Source organism: Rhinoderma darwinii, chromosome 9, assembly GCF_050947455.1.
Source record: "Rhinoderma darwinii isolate aRhiDar2 chromosome 9, aRhiDar2.hap1, whole genome shotgun sequence".
In the NCBI taxonomy this organism is placed as follows: domain Eukaryota; kingdom Metazoa; phylum Chordata; class Amphibia; order Anura; family Rhinodermatidae; genus Rhinoderma; species Rhinoderma darwinii.
In genome coordinates, this window is record NC_134695.1 from 81,084,553 (window position 1) to 81,091,061 (window position 6,509).

Here is a 6,509-nt window from a genome sequence, read left to right on the forward strand (position 1 = left end):
TGTAAAGAAGCCTTGTCGCCTCTGCAGCTTGAACCTTTTTTTCTCCAGACGGAGGGAGTGCCCCCTTGTTTTTTGAGGGGGTTTTACAAGGAACAGGATTTCACCATATTTTTTGTATGTGCCATTAATATATTCTTGAGTGTATGAGAGCTGGTAACTAGAGTTAAGCAAATTCCCCAAATTAGTTTCTGGTTCATTTCTATCGAATCGGCCGTCAGATTCGATTTGGGTCTAATAAATTAGTCGCAAATCGAAAGTGCCACAATTGCCTTGAAAAGTCGTGGTCTTCTAGGACTGTATCCAACCTTTTTCAAGCTCTTTAACAGAAAGACCGCATTAGTAATGTCAAAGTGACAGCAACATATATGGCTATGGGTAAACAGGTTGCAGCTCGTGATAACAAACAGCCGGTTATACACACTGCATCGGATTTCTTATGCTTTTAAAATTAAAAAAAAAATAGTCCAAAACTACCCCTTTTGGGGACAGATGCCTGCCAGTGTCTATACACACATAGTGAGTTGCACAGTGGAAAAATGTGAGGTTAACGGTGCTCCTCCGAGGTTATGCGTGGAGTGAAATAGTATAGGATGCCGGCTGCCACCCACTGCAGTCCCTCGGTACTAATGCATTAACACCGGGGACAGGGTATATAGAAAATAAAGGAGCAGGAAAAAAGCAGTATAGTATCGGGCATCAGTGCCACGCTCAGGAGGACAAGTAACGAGGCCATGTAAGTTTGATCAAGGAGATCTTTAATTCAATTCACCTGACGAAGGGACCAGTCCGGTACAGAAACGCGTCGTTTGAATTAAAGATCTCCTTGATCAAACTTACCTGGCCTCGTTCCTTGTCCTCCTGAGCCTGGCGCTGATGCCCGATACTATACTGCTCTTTTCCTGCTCCTTTATTTTCTATATACACACATAGTATCAGAAGAAGCAATTTATTTGAAAATTGTTACTTGGGTTGCAGACTAATGTATAACGCAGATGTATAACTGCTTGACATAGAATAATACGGCAATTTTTTAGGGGCACTATTATTAGCAATTAGACATTAGCGTGAGGTCAGTATCAGCAGGCAGCGGCACGCTATTACCATCATGATTACTATTAATGTAGAAGACTTGTGAAAATATGTTATTAAGATTGATGATTCACAAAATAATGTAAGAATTGTATAGCTGCAGCACTTACTCACAGCAATGGCTGCCTATCTAACACACAAAAACTCACTTTAAATCTGTAGATGTAAACAGCTACATTGACTTCAAAAGTGCCCATTACCGCCCCTGGCTGACAAATGTACCCTTCGGTCAGTTCAGAAGAATACGGAAAAATTGTAGCACCAACGGAAACTTCAAATCGGAATGTAACACTTTAGAGAAAAGATTTAAAGACAAAAACTTCCCCCTCAAACTAATCAAAGAGGCAAGACGAAAAGCCTCATCGTTATCCCAAGTGTCATGTCTTAATCCTGCACAGAAAAAATCCGAATCAAACACACACAACATCAATTTTATTACAACTTTTAATCTAGGTAACAAAACAGTTAGATCAGTCTTACACAAACATTGGCACATCATAAAAAGTGACCCTTTCCTCAAAGATATAATACCTGCCCACCCGACCATCACTTTCCGACGGTCACTGACCTTGAAGAACATGCTGGCCCCAAGCAGAATCCGCAAACCTAAAACACCATCAACCAGCTTTTTACCTAGACCTAACGGATCATACAAATGTGGCCACCCACGATGCCTTTGCTGCAATACTATCAGTAATAAAAAAGACACCTACACATCAACAGTTACGAAAGAGTCTTTTACAATTAAGTCATATTTAAGCTGCGGTAGTACCTATATAATCTATCTGATGGAGTGTACATGCAAACTTCAATATGTAGGGAGGACAACACAGTGCCTGAGAGCCCGAATAAATAAACACAGATTTAATGTGAACACAGGCTTTTTAAAACATAGTGTTTCACGCCATTTCACCCATGTACATAATTCCCAATTTAATCAAATCACAGTCACACCCATTGAAAACATACAACATGATATTCCCAATAGATTCAATAAACTAAAACAGAGGGAAAACTATTGGATATTTAAATTACAAACATTACACCCAGGAGGCTTAAACGATATATCCGAATCTACGTTAGATTAACCCACATTTTTAATATCGGTTGAATTGCAAACTAAACACAAATATTTTCTCAAACTAATATGAAAATATTCACTAACAGACCTATACTCTCCCCCTATTACTTTACTATCCACAGGAATTCATTAATGCAGTGTCTTCAACCATTGTGAACATTAAATATGAAATATGCAATAATGCCCAATTAACCTTCCCAAAACGTGAAGATTAATAATATTTTCCATAATCACCTACTTACCTTCAGCATGTTTTGCTCCATTTGTTCCCGTCCTTTGTGGGTTCCCTTTGTCCCGCTGCCCGACAATAGAACCTGTTAATATAATTGCGGCTTTTAACGGTCTTTAAAAGAATTTTAAATGTTGATAACCGAATATTCCTCTAATAAAATTTTATACTGGAGGTTAAACTACACTACACATTTCAAACTAGAATAGAAATACTGGGAATTGGACCATTCACTTTTTAGAGCTCTGCGAGTTTCTATTCATCCTTTTAACACCTAATTTCGATTAGAACTAATACACTAGCGATGTATTTTTCTTTAATCTTACAATATACTTTTTAAAGCCCCTATTTTTCACCTGCAACAAGCACAGACCCTTCCATTGGTTCCGTCCTTTTTTCTCCCTGCTTGGTCGCTTTGGCAACGTAACCGCGTCCCGGCTTCTTGCTCTGTAACCCGACAAATACATTTATTCCCACTGTAGCCCTATGCCAAATCAATTCCCACCATTTTATTCACATACCTCATTTATCCCACCACACCATGTTAACCGTCTACTGTAAGTTTCTATATTTGTTTATTAATGACATATGATTTTGAGTTGACCTAACAATGTATTTATGCATGTAATTTCGCTGTCTCTCACTCTTGCCCGTTCGTCTGTTTGATTTGCTATTTTAAATTTAACCTTTTATACTGTTTTGCCAATTTTAAATGTATCTGTTAATTTGTGCTATGCTGTTTTTAAAAAAACCGGGTGTGACGTCACGATCGCACCTTGACCTTTTACAGATTTGGCGGTTTTTTTGACACATGCCTAAATGCTATTTAAGCCATTTTGTTTGTAACTTTACACATGGCCTGATGAAGACGACTGTCCGTCGTTGAAACGCGTAGCCTACCTGTTCAAATAAATTGAAACCTACTTATACCTCTGGATATCGCTCCCATTATTCCCACCACACAGCAGCGCCCCTGGAATGATCCACATTTTTCTCCTGCAACTATCTATCTAACACACTGACACTGACTGACTCCTATCTATCGCTATCAAATTATTGTAAATCTAACTCTCTATTCTCTTCTCCTCACTATGAAACACACTCACTGACACTAATCCACTCTGTATTCTGTATTTTACTATCTATCACTCTCTGTCTGACGTCCTCTCTCTCCTCTCTGTAGCGCCACAAAGCAGCAGCATTTCCTGGTTGGGCTGTTTATAGTGGCAATAACTCATATGACTCATCAGTGATTCACAACTATACCCTTCATAATGGTCTGTGCTAGAGGGAGGGCTGCCTGCAAGGCATCGTGATGAAGCTCACCGCCCACGGTCATTTGATCCTTCTCTGTCTTCTGATCTGTAAAATGGCGTCTCCATTTTGAGCGATTCATGCGAAACGAATCCAAAAAGTTTTGGCTTTGTTAAAATCCGAAACTTTGTGCAAGTTAATAATGAATTTGATTTGTGTAGAATCGATTCGCTCATCTCTGCTGATAACTAAAGACCTGGGGAATCTCCCCATATAATGGAATCTGAGGAGCCGCTCATCAGACAAGGCAATGAGGTCGTATCCTCAGAAGGCCATGACCTGACCCCTCTATCAGGAGGACCCCATCCCCATGAATTCATATTTTTCCTGTTGTATTTGTTTTATGTAAATATTAGATGATAATGTTAAATCAGCCTTTTTATAGTTCAGTATCTATGAATGCAGCTTCAGTCTATTATTCTCTCCACCTGGCAATAATTCAATGCCCAGTGCTAATTACCATATTTTTCGGACTATAAGACGCACCCAGGTTTTAGACAACAGAAAATAGGAAAACATTCCATATTTTACTATTTTTACAAAGAAAAAAAACTGTTAATTTTTTTTTTCTGTTTCTCCCCATTCTGGGAGCCATAGCTCTTATATTCTTCCATGAATTGAGCGGTGTGATGGCTTATCTTTTGCGGGACGAGCTGTAGTTTTTATTGGCACCAAGCATCACCGGCATGGGTCGGGAAGGGGTTAAGGAAGAGATCAGGGGGGACTGGCACAGACTATAAGATACAGGGACTTTTTAGCAAGATTTATTCTTGCTAAAAAGTGCCTCTTATATTCGGAAAAATACGGTATAAGGGTCAGTTCACACGTTGCGTAAACGCTGCAGATTTTACGCAACAGGACTGCGGAAAATGCGCAGAATAATACAGTAGAAACTAGATGGATGAAGTAGAAAAAAATCTTATCCACATGTAAATACGGAGTGGAATTTTTTTTATTCTGCAGCATGTTAATTGTACTGCCGTAACCGCTGCTTATTTGTTGCAGGTTTTCCCGATTGGGGAGGTAGAACCTGCAACAAATAGCAGTTATTGCGTTTTTTGAGGCGGGTTCATAGAGATTTTGCCACAAAAATGCTACTCCTAAAAAGGAGAAAAAAAAATCTTATACTTACCCAGACCCGTTAGAAAAAATAGACACTAGACCAGACTCCCTAAGAAATACAGACCCCAAACTACCACTTTACAGACCTCAGACCAGATGTTCAGATATTTACCTCTCCCTGATCTGATCCTGCGCTTCTAGGACATTGTTTGCAGCTGCTCCTGGGAGAGGAGGGAAACGCGGGAACGGGGACAGGTGAGTATTTAGGGCACCCAGGAGATTTGCTGGCTCTTCCGGAAGATCTCCCCAATATTGTCCCGGAGATTCTGGGCGAGTTGAAAAATATACTTTATGTATCACATTGTCAGACATTTGACCTAACAGTTGTTCTGTGACTGTGTACCAGTCATCTCATCTCCCACCACGCACTGTTGTCTGCGAATAGGAAACCAGCAGAATTGTGAATTCCACATAAATGGAAAATAAACGGGCACATAAGGCTTCGTTCACATCTGCGTCAGGGATCCGTTCAGATGTTCCTTCGGTGCTTTCCGTCAGAACGGAGCCCTGACCGACACAAACTGAAACCAAAGGTTTCCGTTTCCATCACCATTGATTTCAATGGTGACGGATCCGGTGCCAATTGTTTGTTGGTCTCCGTTGTTTTGAAGCGATGAATAGCGCAGTCGACTAGTCGGAGCCCTGACGCAGATGTGAACAAAGCCGAACTCAAATCAATACAAAAGTAAATATTTACAAAGTTAAGAACGTTGTGCAGAGGTGAAGTTTTCCTTCCTGTTCAGCAAAGGCTCAACCGATAATTGAAGTAAAGGTCAGGTTAGTGCATACAGGCCACACGCTATGATGAACTCGTTGATGCCTGCCTGCCTGCCTGCCATTGTGCTTTGCTGGTATTTTCCTAAGAAAGCTAAACTTGTAGTGAGGGAGAGATATCCAAAATTCCCATCCCAAAGTTGCCCACTTTAGGGTTAATGTCCCTTTAACACAACGCTAAACAAAAAAATCTAAACATAAAACATCATTGCAGCCATCACTACCTCAAGCTTTGTTTTGCAAATAAGCTGCAGAACTTGGGCATGAGAAAATAAAGAAAGGGCCAGAAGATCGGGGTGGAAAAAACGGGAAGTTATAAGTGAACAAAATACATGGAATCTGCTCTGCAAAACCAGAAAACAGCTCAGAACAGGCAGCTGTGTCTCAGCACAACACGCAGTCCTGGACCTGCCAACTTCCCCTCTATACTGTCCTAAAACATCGTACGTGTTTCATATCACTACCTGTATATCCCTATACTGTGACCACATCGAAACTAAGGTTGAGTGTGCAGCACCTCAGTGCAGACTTTTTGGAAGTTCATCTTGTACTCACTTCCATCAGAGCTAATTCTGCTCCATTCTGAGCTCGAAAGTGTGAAGGAGAAGCCTGCAGGGTCTTTGGATCCTTTTTTTACAGTTTCTTTATGACAGGTCTGCAAGCCACAAAAGCCATTTTTACCTTCGCACATGGCGGGGGCAGGTGTGAAATAATATTATGTTCCTTTGTGACCTTAAAGTAAATGGTAATTAAATAACTGTAATTGATTGGATTCAAGTGTGCCGCTAAGCGCCAAAGACCAATACCATAGAGGCAGGGCATGCATGGGGCCCATGGAGTGAAAAGAACCCCAAGATTTACCCCAAGCATGAACCTCTACGGAAACCCCATATCAGCCCT